The sequence below is a fragment of the Hoplias malabaricus genome, chromosome X2, assembly GCF_029633855.1.
Source record: "Hoplias malabaricus isolate fHopMal1 chromosome X2, fHopMal1.hap1, whole genome shotgun sequence".
NCBI lineage: Eukaryota > Metazoa > Chordata > Actinopteri > Characiformes > Erythrinidae > Hoplias > Hoplias malabaricus.
The window spans coordinates 22480193-22496656 of record NC_089819.1 but is presented as its reverse complement, the minus strand read 5'-3'; positions in this window follow the sequence as shown (position 1 = coordinate 22496656).

Sequence of the window (16464 nt, the reverse complement as noted above, 5' to 3'; positions counted from 1 at the left end):
TGGGATGGACGTGTTTTCAGGGACAGGACTGTGGTTTTTCTGTGGCAGTGGTTGGTGGTGTATGCTGTGAGACGACAAAGACGAGATGCTATTTGCATACAGACCACTTTTAAATGACAGACAGCCTCACTATATATGACAAGCTGCCATACAGAAGCCATGTACAGCTGTAGTTGTCTGTACTCATATGCTGGTTGCCCGCATCCAGGTTTGGGACGATGAGGAATGGTACACAGATGGTCTTTGGGAGGCTTGGGCAGCCTTGAAGATTGAGGAATGTTTTCGGTACTTAAGATGTAAAACCACAAAGAGTTCAGTAAACACACACACTACATGTTTAAACATTTGTTTAAAATCATTGTTATGACTGAATTCATGTCATTTAAGGTGCCTCCATTTTGGATACAGGTGCCCACTCTTGTATAGTGTCCGTAGAAAATCATGAAATAAAATGGGACTCTCTGGAGCACCTACATGATGTCACTAATAATAGGGTGACCAGACGTCCTCTTTTTTAGACTTAAAAAAATGTCCGGCCAGAATTTCACAAACGTCCGGGATTTTGTTTTTCTAGAGCTTATATAGAACTTCGAGAAGTTTCATTCACAAACTAGTCCCGACCTCCCCTACTCCGATTGGTTCGCTTGAGTGAGAAGGGGGCGTGGTGAAGTAGCCTAAAATCTTCTGATTGGACGCTCTGACTGTAGATCTACCGTCATTGGTCGATAACCTTCTCTGTAAACATTTAATTGGTCAGTATGCACGTCCCCCCACGGGAAAGTGTCCTCTTTTTCACCATCTCAAATCTGGTCACCCTAACTAATAATAAATTAGCAATTAGTCCTAGCCTCTATTTTCACATTTCCCTAGCCTAGCGTTGACTGTTTATTTCACTTAAGATGGCTTCTAGTATATATTGTATATGTATGTATTTACCACCTTTAAATTTTTCAATTAAATCTGATGTTTTACAGACTCTGTGCAGCAGCAATCAAGTTATGAACAATCTTCATAAATACAGCCTACATTTTAAAATGTACTTGCCCAGCACTTACAGTGTATCCTTCCACATTTTAGGGTTTATTTCCCCTCATTTTAAAGTGTACTTACCTGGTACTTTAAGTGCATCATTCCCTAATTTATAGAGCAAGAAAAGCAAAGGTTTAAACAAATGTATTTATTCATCAATAACACAGAAACCACAAAGTAAGTTTACTCTGTAAATACATGTAAACAACAGGGAGTGGGCTGGATTATGTTGTGTACCACTGTTCCCCTGAAAGTAGATGGAAACAGGGAGTGAGTTTGATTATATGTGTAATACTGTACCCAGTTCTTAAGGCTGTTTCACACAGAATATGATGTTTTCGCACATAAAAAAATAACTGATGTGATTTTTAACATAGTGGAACTTTCACACTGCGTCCGATACTTTTTTTTTTTGTCTCAGCACTCTGAAATCACAGGAAGATGCTGGAAGAGGATGAATAAATGTATTTATTGAGTAGGAACAATGATGAATTTGTCATTTTACTGTAAACACTGCAACTAAACGACATCCACTGAATCCACCACAGTCTACAGAACAACACAGGGAGTTCAGCAGTGTTTCTAAAGGTCACTGGGGGAGTTTGAAGCTCTGCTTCTGCATGTTACTCTTCTCATTAAAAGGGATTATATTTTCGTTTACTTCTGCATTTAAGTTCTCAGCATGTTGGTTATTTTTTAAGCTTTTGTGTTCTGCTCTGAACATGTCGAGCTGTTCAGCTGCCGCCATCCTGCTCATTTGCTGGTTTGTAACCATGACAACAGCGCTCTGATTGGTCGGCCTGATTTTTAACGCATCCAACAAAAGCAGAAAATAGAACAAGATCTGATTCAAAATCTGATGTTTTCCGAGGCCAGACACAAACCGACTTAACAGCTGTTCTTACCACCTTACACCAAATGGTTGAAAAGATAGGAACCCACCACAACTCAAAACTCAAAATTGGTTAGATGTTGGAAATTTGTCTGCAACAGTGAACTGGTTTGAAAAGTCATTTGCCATCAGTTCAGCATGAGCAAAGAAGTCTTTTTGAAGATGCATAATTGAGTGCCTTAAATACAATGGCAAATTAACAGTGTGAATTTATACGACAACAGAGAGTAGTAGGTTTGTAAGACATAGCAGGACATCATAGGTAAATGTAGATTTAACTGTTTCCTGAACTAATCCAATCTGTTGCTTCAGTTTAAATTGAATGCTCTGTATGACATTTTTTCTAGAAATGAGGTGAGTGGGGTGCTGAATGTAGGCTACATAAATATCAGATACACTAGAATAGCAGAAAAAGGTATAATGACCTCTGATGGCCTTATTAGTTATAAATCTTTTTGTGATTTGTAATATTGATCTAATAAAAATGTCAGAACAGCAACTGTGTAACTGTGTTAAAAATGATCCAAATCAGCTTTTCACAGCCCTGGTCCTGGAGGCAACCTGCCCTGTATATTTTAGTAGCTTCCCTGCATTAACACACCCAGTACAACTGTGAAGTATTTATTAATTAACTGATTAGTTGGACCAGGTTTTGGGAGAAGGGAAAAATATGAATGTGCAGGGCAGGAAGCCTCCGGGATTAGGGTTGAGAACCACTGATCCAAATATTTCCACATTGTAGAAAGGGGTGTATGAACACCCTGTTAAAACCAGTGAGAGTCCTTGAACAAGCCTCCCACTGTTGCATTAGCTATGTCTGTAACATGATTAAATTGAATGTCACTTGTCATAAAAATCGGTCCAATTCCATAAATGAAAATTCAAAAACGTTTTAAGGACACACAAAAATATTGCTATTGTTGCCATTTGGGACTGGGCCTAAGAAAACTAACAAATAAAAAGCTTAAAGGCAACATGATTCTGGAAAAGTACTGTTCTGCTTCTTAAAGGTTGTGAGTGATTCTGTAAGATGAATTGTTGTAGCACATCCTCACTTGACCACATCTCAACATCATATTGGGTGTATTTTTTCTTTCTCTCTCTCTCTCTCGCTCTCTCTCTTTTCTTGTGAGGACCATTTCTTCTACTAAGTGGCACCTCACTCACTCAGTGGAGCTACAGAATGAGTGCTATACAAACACACTACAGTTCAGTTCCAGGAAAAATTGCAGACTGCCTATAGGTCCAGAGAGAAGGACATGTATTTGCAAAAGCATCAAATTGCAATAAATTATGGCACAATGTTCATATCGTCACTCTCCAGTGTAAAACACGTAACTCCATTTTTGTGGTTCATGTTGTAGTTCTACGGTTACAGACTGTATTCCACCTGTTTCTTAGCATACTTTATTATCCCTATTTCACTGTGCTCTTCAAAGATCAAAACCCCCACAGGGCCACAACAGAGCAAATATGGTTTGGGTGGTGGATCATTCTCAGTGCTGCAGTGATACTGACATGGTGGTGGTGTGCTGGTGTGTGTTGCACTGGTGCAAGTGGATCAGACACAACAGTGATGCTCGAGTTTTTAAACACCATGTCCACTCACTGTCCACTCTGTTAGATACTCTTACCTCAGCGGTCCACCTGATAGATGTAATGTCAGAGAGAGTAGCTCATCTGGTGCTGCACAGTTTGTGTTGGTCGTATTCTAGCCCTTCATCAGTTGACACAGGACGCTGTCGGCTGGATGTTTTGGTCGGTGGACTATTCTCAGTCCAGCAGAAACACTGAGGGTTTTAAAAACTCCAGCAGCACTGCTGTGTCTGATCCACTCATAACAGCACAACTCACACTATCACAACAGCCATGTCGGTGTCACTGCAGCGCTGAGAATGATCCAGCACCAACATCATACCTGCTCTGGAGTGATCCTGAACATCGAAGAACAAGGTGAAATGGGGCTAATAAAGTATCCAGAGTAGCAGATGGACTACAGTACAAATATTTGGACATCCCGCTTAAATTGCATTGTTTTTATTTAATTATCTTTTTCATCTTCAGTGCCATTTTCAGTGCTGGCTGTGGTACAGTTGGCCAGGCTGGACGTGTAGAGGGCCACTAGGGTGGGTTCACTCTAGGTGACCAAAGAGCTGAATAGAGCACAGGCCTCCAGCCTGATGTGCTTTGGTGGAATTTATGTCTGAAAAAAGGATAATGGATTAAAACACATGAGCCTAGCAGGTGTTTGCATTGTGGGAAGGCAAGGCAGATATGTCAGCGCTCTCTCTATCTCTCTATCTTTTTCCTCTTTACACTCCCATCTGTTTAGATGACAGTCATCTTTAAAGGCATTCTTTGCGCTCCTTCTTACTGGAAGGACTTTGCTGTACACACACACACCGCTGCTTTTTCAGCGCTGATCCAGTATTTGCAGAACACACAGCAGTGCACATTCTCATACCCCCCCCCCCCCCCAACACACACACACACACACAGTCCTCCGATAACTGGCCACTTTCTGCCTTTCTCAAGCCACCCACGAGCCAGTACCTCCGACATAACAGCATTAAAACCACACAAATATCATGTGTTATTGACATTCACATCCTCCTTTAATCCACACTGGGCAGAAAGGGCAGGGGATGCTGTGGTTGGGTGGTTGCATCTCAGGATCCTGAAGAAAATTTTTCAATCATATTTTATTAAAAAGTTAAAACTGGCCAAAGAAGCCTTTAGAAGTACACTGGCACTGTCTGAAATGTTCTAACCAACTTAAAATCTCAGGTAAAAAATTGAAGTATATTTCAAAGTACTAGAAATGTACTTTAATAGTACTAGTACGTGGTGGAATATGTCACAATATGGAAGCATCATGCAGAACATAATAGTTAAGGAAACTGTAGAATCAGACAATTGTAACCATAATGGATGCACACTGAGGTAGAAGCATCACCAATGCAAATAATCATTCATTCATTCATTATCTGTAACCCTTATCCAGTTCAGGGTCACGGTGGGTCCAGAGCCTACCTGGAATCATTGGGCGCGAGGTGGAAATACACACTGAAGGGGGCGCCAGTCCTTCACAGGGCAACACACACACTCACACCTTTTAGTCGCCAATCCACCTACCAACGTGTGTTTTTGGACTGTGGGAGGAAACCAGAGCACCCGGAGGAAACCCACCCAGACACAGGGAGAACACACCACACTCCTCACAGACAGTCACCCGGAGCGGGAATTGAACCCACAACCTCCAGGCCCCTGGAGCTGTTTGACTGCGACACTAACCTGCTGCGCCACCGTGCCGCTAGGCTGTGCATTGTTATTAAACACAGTGACAAGGAGACTGAAAGGGGGCGACAGGAAATGGTGACACCAACTTTTCTTTCTTTTCTGAAATATCCCTCAAAAAAAAAAACGGAACAAAAAAACAGAAACCTGACACATTGACCTGTAAATGTAAGCAGTGTGTAGTGGTCAGGAGCTCAAATTGGCCTGCTGTTTATTCACATTTCTCATTTCCTCTGGGAGAATGTGTCAGAGAGACTCTGGGTTTGTTTTGACTGGCACATGGACCTGACCCCCCCCCCCCCCCCAACACACACACACACACACACACAACATCAATCTCTTTTTCTCTTGGATGGATGAAAGCAGGGAAAGAATTACATTCGTAGTGTTTTGTTGACTTTGACAAACAGCTTTAGCCGTGGAAACATCCACGCTCTGTGCGCTATTAAATTACACTTTTAGCAAGAGACTGTCACTGGTGGCAGATAGAGAGGAATTTGATTTTTAAACTATTCCTCCCTAAAAGACTTCCATCACCAATATTAGATTTCCTATATAAACTGTCAGCTTCAGAGCTTTGAGATGAGAATAAAAGATTACAGTGAAGTGGTAGAGAGATTCTCAAATGTAGACGCAGCCTCGCACTAGGAAAGCAGACGGCCATTAGAGCTGGACCAGGTGCAAGAGGTCACAGTTGAACTGACCAGACATTGGGATGGAGATGAAATATGAAATGTGAAGGTTTGAGAAGTTTCATGATGTCCTCATTCATTATCTGTAACTCTTATCCAGTACAGGGTCACGGTGGGTCCAGAGCCTATCTGGAATCATTGGGCGCAAAGCAGGAATACACCCTGGAGGGGGCACCAGTCCTTCACAGGGCAACACACACTGCAGACACAGGGAGAACACACCACACTCCTCACAGACAGTTACCCGGAGGAAAACCACACGGACACAGGGAGAACACACCACACTCCTCACAGACAGTCACCCGGAGCGGGAATCAAACCCACAACCTCCAGGTCCCTGGAGCTGTGTGACTGCAACTCTACCTGCTGCGCCACCCTTCATGATGTCCTTCAAGACGTAAATGAGTGTTGTAAGAACTGTGACTCACTCTTCCTTTCCCAATGCTTGTGATGTATTTTAGACTATTACTGAAGAAACATTTCCTCACCGTCTTTGAGTCAAACACACCATATGTCCAAAAACGTATACACACTTGGTTACCCACATATCTGCTCATTAATCACTATAGAGAACACAGTTCCACTCTTCCACCATCCAATACTGGGGGCCTGATAGACTTTGGCCCATGTGCAGCTGCTCAAATCTCTTTTTTAATATTTACAGATCACATCTAATTTCACACAACACAATAGGAGGTTATTTCCAGCGTGCAGTTTTTGAGCTGTGATTTTTCTAAAGCAGATGTGAGTTTTTCCACCATGCTTCTGTTTTTTACCCCACCACTTTCTTGTGTTTTTTTCACACTTTTATTCTGGACTTTTTCTCTCCCTGGTTCAGGTCTTTCCCACCAAGGTTCAGGTACAAGCGATTCTTACCTCACAGCCCTGCAATGGATGAAACTCAGGCTTTGAAATTGATTTATGACACTTTTTCCCGAGAGATCTGGGAGTGAGAACTTTCTGCCCACCAGTGTTTTCAAGCATTCACTGAATATTTCTCTTTGTGAAGTCGAGAGAAAGTGGTCCACAATCCCTTTATCCATCAGTGAGTGGTGGTTTATTAACACTTCTGAACAGTGATAAACTGGTAAAGGCCCCTCCAGTCATTGATAAACCCTGTAAAAACTCATCGCTCTTCATCTAAATGACTAGCATTTCTGAGATACGTAGTTTTGATACAATAACATATTTATTTTGCGTGTGCTGAGTGCTAAGTAGAGGTTATTTTAAACAGTCGGGTCACTACATGCTTTTCCTTATAGTTTAAAATCAAGAAAACCTGTGTTTGCACCATATTTGGCTGCCTCTTGACTGAGGTTTATTTCCCATGAGTTTATATATATTTGTTGCTTTGAATATAACTGAGTAAACTTCATATTGTTGCTGGCAGAACTATAATTTGATCTGATTTTGTCATTATTTGATTTTTGTTTGTTTTCTTTTTTTTTTTTTTTGACAAAATATATTTAAAAGCAGCTGCTGTCTGAACAAAACCTTATATCTCCATGTTTGTCATTTGTCCATTTGTGACATTTATGGTCTGTGAAAATTTCACAGTGACTCCATAAATTCATTCATTATCCATCCATCCATCCATTATCTGTAACCCTTATCCAGTTCAGGGTCGCGGTGGGTCCAGAGCCTACCTGGAATCATTGGGCGCAAGGAGGGAATACACCCTGGAGGGGGCGCCAGTCCTTCACAGGGCAACACACACACACACACACACACACACATTCACTCACACACTCACACCTACGGACACTTTTGAGTCACAAATCCACTTACTAACATGTGTTTTTGGACTGTGGGAGGAAACCGGAGCAGCAGGAACACACCAAACTCCTCAAAGACAGTCACCCGGAGGAAACCCACACAGACACAGGGAGAACACACCACACTCCTCACAGACAGTCACCCGGGGGAAACCCACACAGACACAGGGAGAACACACCACACTCCTCACAGACAGCCACCCGGAGGAAACCCACGCAGACACAGGTAGAACACACCACACTCCTCACAGACAGCCACCCGGAGGAAACCCACGCAGACACAGGTAGAACACACCACACTCCTCACAGACAGTCACCCGGAGGAAACCCATGCAGACACAGGGAGAACACAGCACACTCCTCACAGACAGTCACCCGGAGGAAACCCACGCAGACACAGGGAGAACACACCACACTCCTCACAGACAGTTACCCGGAGCAGGAATCGAACCCACAACCTCCAGGCCCCTGGAGCTGTGTGACTGCGACACTAACCTGCTGCACGTCCGTGCCGCCCAGTGACTCCACAAATTCATATTAAAATTTTGTTACACTGGAAACATCAAAGAAGACATATTATAAAAAAGGAAATTCTGAGAGTCTGAAAACATGGGATAAAAATATATTTTTCTGATTTTGTGCTTCATTTTTTGTAGAAAGCAGGTACTTCAGGGTTGTCCTGCTTCGTTGTCTCTGGACCTCCAGTCACAGAGCTGGACAAACATTTATACGAGGGTGCAAATATTAGGTTAAACAGAGGAACAACAAATCTAATGTGGAGAAACAAGAGTACTAACAGGGAGAGCGCACTGCTGTGTTGTTTGATCCTTATGATATTTTGAACAAAGCATGTCCTAGACATTTAATTAAAACCATGTGTAAAGGTGTTATTCAGAATTTTTATTTTGTAGAAAGTTACACATGATGGTGTAAGTCATGCACTGATGCTTTAGGCAAGGCAAATTCTCTTTGAGTTATTTGTCATGAGCCATTGTTCCACAGTTCAGCTCATTGAGTTTCCTCCACAAAGGAAAATAATTATTCTCCTAATGACATGCTCAGAGCCATGAACATGGGTAACACAAGGTGAACACAAGCGTTTCCGCAGAAACAAAAAGCCAAAAGCTGCCAGCTTTAAACATAAAATTTTTTTCTTAATTTATTTCCCTCAAAATGAATAAACAATAGCTATTTAGATTTAGCACGGTTCAATAGTGTTTTATTAGCAATAGAAGCAAACAGTATAGGAGAATACAATGGTTGCTCTCTCACAGAGTACATTTTTCTGATTCAAGAGGCTGGAGAAGTGCCTGGTTTGCTACAATACCTCAGTGACTTCCAAATGGAGTTGTGTCTGACAAACACAATGTGGTTTACAAGATGGCGGCTGATAAGAGCTTCGTTCCCAACAATATGTTCCCCTCTCTTCAATTTCTGGGAAAACTGGCACAATCTTTTTCACAATAATGATACCACTCTCATTTTCAACCTTCACCACAGACACCACAACACTGAACAAATCCATTTTTTACATAACACAAGGCTTGGCCATATAGTGGAAAACAAGCCAAAATTATTCCTTAAGATCAACAAGGGAGCACCTCAAAATTTAATCTTGTGAAACAGCTCTACACTTTTAAAAATAAAGATGCTTAAGAAGGAACAATGGGCAGCACGGTGGTGCAGCAGGTAGTGTTCTCCCTGTGTCTGTGTGGGTTTCCTCCAGGTGACTGTCTGTGAGGAGTGTGGTGTGTTCTCCCTGTGTCTGTGTGGGTTTCCTCCAGGTGACTGTCTGTGAGGAGTGTGGTGTGTTCTCCCTGTGTCTGTGTGGGTTTCCTCCAGGTGACTGTCTGTGAGGAGTGTGGTGTGTTCTCCCTGTGTCTGTGTGGGTTTCCTCCGGGTGACTGTCTGTGAGGAGTGTGGTGTGTTCTCCCTGTGTCTGTGTGGGTTTCCTCCGGGTGACTGTCTGTGAGGAGTTTGGTGTGTTCTCCCTGTGTCCGCGTGGGTTTCCTCCGGGTGACTGTCTGTAAGGAGTGTGGTGTGTTCTCCCTGTATCTGTGTGGGTTTCCTCCAGGTGCTCCAGTTTCCTCCCACAGTCCAAAAACTCACGTTGGTAGGTGAATTGGCGACTCAAAAAAATAAGTGTCCGTAGGTGTGAGTGTGTTTCTCTTCTGCTCTTCTTCCTTATTTGTAAAATGTTTGTAAGATACCACATATTTCTAGTATCATACCCTTTACACTCATTACTAATTTTATCTTACAGCATACTTACTACTTAAGTACTTACTCTGTACCTACCCAGTAATTAGCGGGCTGGAAATTAAAGTGTTAACGAATCTATACATAATAATTAAACTAAACAAATAAATAAGAATATGTGCAAGTCAATAAGCACAAAACAACTTAGACCACTTTTGGAAACTTCCAAATGGCTGTGACAATGCACTAGTTAATCTGCACCATGTCATGTTCAGGTTATTCAGGTTTCTCTATTCATCACATGGATGAATCTGAAGTGTTTTCTGTTTCTTTTGAACAATGGCCTTTTACCTCTATAGATTTCTCTCTGCCTGTACCACAGAGCTGCTGCAGATATTCATTCATTAAATGATAAGTAAGAATAATACATGGCTGATTTCACTCAGCAGACAATACTGTTCGTGAGTACATCTGAGCTTTTAATGAAGAGTACAGGAGTTCTGCATCACGTTTCTTTTAAAGATATTGTAAAAGGTGTATTCCTTGACAATTTGGTGAATAAAAAAATTATAACTGAATATTATTAATTACTTTTAAAAAATATTATTTCTGGGCTGCATGGTGGCGCAGCAGGTAGTTTCGCAGTCACACAGCTCCAGGGACCTGGAGGCTGTGGGTTTGATTCCCGCTCCGGGTGACTGTCTGTGAGGAGTGCGGTGTGTTCTCTCTGTGTCTGCATGGGTTTCCTCCAGGTGACTGTCTGTGAGGAGTGTGGTGTGTTCTCCCTGTGTCTGCATGGGTTTCCTCCAGGTGACTGTCTGTGAGGAGTGTGGTGTGTTCTCCCTGTGTCTGTGTGGGTTTCCTCCGGGTGACTGTCTGTGAGGAGTGTGGTGTGTTCTCCCTGTGTCTGTGTGGGTTTCCTCCGGGTGACTGTCTGTGAGGAGTGTGGTGTGTTCTCCCTGTGTCTGTGTAGGTTTCCTCTGGGTGACTGTCTGTGAGGAGTGTGGTGTGTTCTCCCTGTGTCCGTGTGGGTTTCCTCCGGGTGATTGTCTGTGAGGAGTGTGGTGTGTTCTCCCTGTGTCTGTGTAGGTTTCCTCTGGGTGACTGTCTGTGAGGAGTTTGGTGTGTTCTACCTGTGTCCGTGTGGGTTTCCTCCAGGTGACTGTCTGTGAGGAGTGTGGTGTGTTCTCTCTGTGTCTGCGTGGGTTTCCTCCGGGTGACTGTCTGTGAGGAGTGTGGTGTGGTCTCTCTGTGTCTGCGTGGGTTTCCTCCGGGTGCTCCGGTTTCCTCCCACAGTCCAAAAACACATGTTGTTAGGTGGATTGGTGACTCAAAGGTGTCCGTAGGTGTGAGTGAATATGTGAGTGTGTGTGTGTTGCCCTGTGAAGGACTGGCGCCCCCTCCAGGGTGTATTCCCGCCTTGCACCTAATGATTCTGGATAAGCAGTTACAGATAATGAATGAATGAATGAATGAATGAATGAATGAATGAATGAATGAATATTAATTCTAATTGTCCTACAGATTAATTGCTACTGTACCATGACCATTTGTTTCTCAACATTTGATCATTTGTCTGGAATTCGTCTGAGAGAATTTGACCACTGTACATCCCGTACAAAGAGAATTGATGATGCTTTAGGAAAACTCTTGAACATCATTGAATAAGAGCAAAAGAAAATTGGCATAAATTCAGTTATAACTTCACAGTCCTCAGGTCTCAGTCTGGGCTAACTGACCACATTCTACTGTGAAGGTTCCTTTCTTCCAGATCAGTATTTTCAATTTGGTCTCCTGCTGTTCAGAGCAGGCATTAATTCCAAAGCTGCAGTGGCATCGCATGGTGTCTGTACCACAGTGGTAGAGATCCCATTATTCTTTACTTTTGCTGCTTTAAAGAGCCAAGAAATGCAAAGAAATTTGTATCATAATTCCTTTCTACATAAGCCTAACCCTCTCATTACTTAATCTTATCTCCTGTACTTAACCGAGCTATACGCTCCATTTCATATATTCTCCATGCTGATGAGTAGGCTGTTTGCAGCAAAAAAATAAATAAAATAAAGCCACAGTTTTTCCGTTTTCTTCAATTGATAATTCTTAATGTACGTGTTAAATAAGAGAAAATGTGAAAAGGAAAATATGATACAATTGTGTTTGTATTAAGAAAGATTTTGGAAGTAAACAAGTTTTTTTTACAATTCTACAGACATCCATCCATGCATTCATTATCTGTAACCCTTATCCAGCTCAGGGTCGCGGTGGGTCCAGAGCCTACCTGGAATCATTGGGCACAAGGCGGGAATACACCCTGGAGGGGGCGCCAGTCCTTCACAGGGCAACACACACTCACACATTCACTCACACACTCACACCAACGGACACTTTTGAGTCGCCAATCCACCTACCAACGTGTGTTTTTGGACTGTAGGAGGAAACCGGAGCACCCGGAGGAAACCCACTAAGACACAGGGAGAACACACCAAACTCCTCACAGACAGTCACCCGGAGGAAACCCACGCAGACACAGGGAGAACACACCACACTCCTCACAGACAGTCACCCGGAGGAAACCCACGCAGACAGAGGGAGAACACACCACACTCCTCACAGACAGTCACCCGGAGTAAACCCACACTGACACAGGGAGAACACACCACACTCCTCACAGACAGTCACCTGGAGGAAACCCACGCAGACACAGGGAGAACACACCACACTCCTCACAGACAATCACCCGGAGCGGGAATCGAACCCACAACCTCCAGGTCCCTGGAGCTGTGTGACTGCGACACCTACCTGCTGTTATTTATTTTAACATGTACAAATTATCTGTCTTGCCTTTCTGACTTCCTTTCCCTCTTTCTCTGCCTTCTCTCTCTCTCTCTCTCTCTCTCTCTCTCTCTCTCTCTAAGTCATTAGTCTGATTACCAATGGAGTATATCACATTAAAAAAACTGGATGCACTAATGTTGTTGCTGATCTTACTGGTAGAAATGTTCCTCATGGTTATGATACGCAGTGAGTGCAGACAGTGTGGCCAATGTCAGTGTAATTCTTACTGTCTTTGCTGTCTGACACCTCTGATATTTCTTAAATAAGCCTTAGGAATCTGTTTGAAACACTGTACATCCTACACATTTCATCTGAAATGTTCATCCTACATATTTCACTCTATAGAGGTCTCTTTTGATGGATGTGTGTGGGGTTCCTTGGAGATCCGTGTACTCGTCAGGAACAGGTGCAGCAAAATTGATATCAAGATGGAATAAGCATGGATTACATTTTCAACTGTGAGCAAACTATATCCTGAAGCTGCAGTCATCCTGACAGAAAATCCATATGGGTCAAATCATCCTGTAAAAGAAACTTTTTTTTTCTCTTGTGGTTTCACAGACATTCAACATTTCTGCAAAATTAAATTAAAGCAAAAAAAGAAAGTACTTGAAAGTGGTTTGGTGCTGAAAGTTGTTGATAGCTACAACTTACTGATTTTCTTTACAGAGATTTTAACTTTCAATTATTTGTACTATCCCAAATGACCAGAGAAGCCACCTATGTATTCTCAGTTTTAATGTAACGTATGGTAAAGTGAAATAGTGACACATCTGAAAATGTCGGTTGAGTATGAACCCAGTTAGCTGTTGTCTGCACTCAGATTGTGCAACCATGAAATGGCATTACTGCACTGATCACTGATCATGAGCTGAGAATGACAGCTGCTACCCGGACATCAAAGACTCGATTCCCAGCCCCCAGTCAGCAGCAGCTGATATTAGTTCCAAAATTTTCCCCTTGAAATGCTATCCTAATCCTGGGTGAAGAAATTAGTGAATATAAAAGGGCTTCCCACCAGCCCTGAGCACTATTCAGGTGCTTTCTTTCAGGTCCTGCCAGAACAAATTCCCTTCATAAGGCCACTGGCCCAGGCTCTGTACTTCTGGACACTAAATAACTACAGCCAAGTGTCTACAGCCAATAGCGGGAACGACCAAAACATTTTCCATCACTTAAAAAATATTAAATATGTTTTTTATGCCTTCAGTGGATACAGTGAAGTTGGCCAAGAGATCATATTCTTGGGTGGCATAAAATGTGGCTGTATACTTCAATAAAAACAATTTCCAGACAAATTGGAAATGGGATATTTATGTAAAATGCAATAAAGAAGATATTTGTGGTTTGTTATTTCTCTTGAAACTTTATTTAACTGACAAAAGTACAAAGAAAATATTTCCAATGACTTCACATTACCAACCTGAATTTATTTTGTAAGCACACTATTTGACGCCTTTAACATAATCCAAAAAACATGGGACAGAGGAATGTTTACTACTTTAAACACCTTTCCTTTTAATTACACTGTTTAATAATTTGAGTAGAGAGGATACAAATTGTTGTGAGTTTGTAAGTGGAATGTTTGCCCATCCTTGCTTAAAACAAGCCTATAGGTACTCAAACATCTGTGGTGACCATTGTCTGATTCCAAGTAATCCATCCATTATCTGTAACCCTTATCCAGTTCAGGGTCATGGTGGGAATCATACCTGGAATCATTGGGCGTAAGGCGGGAATACACCCTGGAGGAGGCACCAGTCCTTCACAGGGCAACTGTGGGAGGAAACCCACGCAGACACAGGGAGAACACACCAACTCCTCACAGATAGTCACTCAGAGGAAACCCACGCAGACGCAGAGAGAACACACCAACTCCTCACAGACAGTCACCCGGAGCAGGAATCGAACCCACAACCTCCAGGCCCCTGGAGCTGTGTGACTGTGACACTAACCTGCTGCACCACCATGCCGCACTAGCTATGTTCATATAATGCCTTAATACATGTAGACAAAACAGTGTAAAATATCTCTGAAGTATGTGATGATTACTGTGGTAAATCACATGCCCTGAACCTAATGATTACAAAGCACCATGAAACTCTGCTAGTGCCCGTAATGAAAGTAGCCGACCATGTCCTTCTCTGTATGAGCACTGTAAATAATTATAAAGAATCTATAATTACATTCAGAAACACAGTCAATTGAAAATAGAAGCTGCATTCCTTATTTATGAAGAATGATAATAATTGTTATGATCACTTACATAATTAGTTATACTTTTAATTCAATGTTGTCATCTATAATTATGCTGAGAAGTACAAATGGATTCGGAACGTAGTTACGTGCCTTATTTGGAAAGTGTTTGTAAGATACACAGTAATAACCACATATTTCTAGTATCATACCTTTTACTTACTCAGTACTTATTATATCTTACAGCTTATTTAACACGTACTTACTCTGCACTTAGTCAGTAATTAGCAGGCTTACATTTAAAGTGTTACCAATTTTTCTAAATATTTTAAGTCTTATAATAAATTAAGATTCTGGATAAAATTTAATTTAGATCAGAGGTCTATCGTAAATATAAAAAGCTCCCAGGTGGTCTTTTGTGGACCAGTTTAATATCGTCATCAGTGTCAGAATCAAGTCTATACCTTGGGTCTTATTTTTGTTTACAAACCCCATTTCTAGGAAAGTTTGGACGTTTTGTCAAATGCAGTTAAAACATTCGTTCATTCATTATCTGAACCGCTTATTCAGGGTCGCGATAGGTCTGGAGCCTACCCGGAATCACTGGGCGCCAGGCGGGAACACACCCTGGAGGGGGCGTAAGTCCTCACAGACTGTCACCCGGAGCAGGACTAGAATCCACATCCTCCAGGTCCCTGGAGCTGTGTGACTGTGGGACTACCTGCTGCACCCCCGCAATCTGTCATTTGTTAATTCACTTGTAGCATTATTTAACTGACAAAAGCACACAATAAATTGTTGTTTTCACAACAACCTGGTTGTATTCTCTAAAAATAAAGACATTTAGAATTTGATGGCTGCAACACACATAGTATGTTTGAACAGAGGCTAGAGGCAAGTCAGTCAAGCACCGGGACTCAGAATAAGACCTAGCTTTGTCTTGCTGAAATAACCATGTACCTCTCAGTATAAGACATTGTCTTGACAGCAGCACGTCTTGCTAAAAACCCATGAGTCTACATTCAATGAAAATTTCTCACATATGTAAGTCACCAATGCTGTGCTCACTGATGCACTCCCGTATCACAAGAGATACTTGCTTTTGCACTTATTGCTGATAACAGTCTGGATGTTTATTTTTATCATTAGCATTACCTTGGCCATCAAGGAGGAGCTTGGGCTCTGTGGCTTCTGCTTTGTTTAATAGTTTCAGGTTGAATAGCTTGCTGCAGCATTGGACTGCGTTGTGCGACAAGGGTTTTTCAAAGTGTTCCCAAGCCCATTAGGCCAAAGCTATCACAGCAGCATGACAGTTTCTCATGCCTTGTTGTCTGAGGACTCAATGTTTATGCGCTTCAACACAAACAGACTTCTCTGGATTACCTCAGTCATTTGACAATGTTATGTACAGTAGAAGATGAAATATAACATAATCTTGGATTAAACAACTGAAATGTTGTTTCTGCAATGTTTGACAATCCTCTTATGAATTTTGGCACACAGTAATGGGCCATAATGCATCATTGCCAGGAAAGAGTGAGCCATTTTT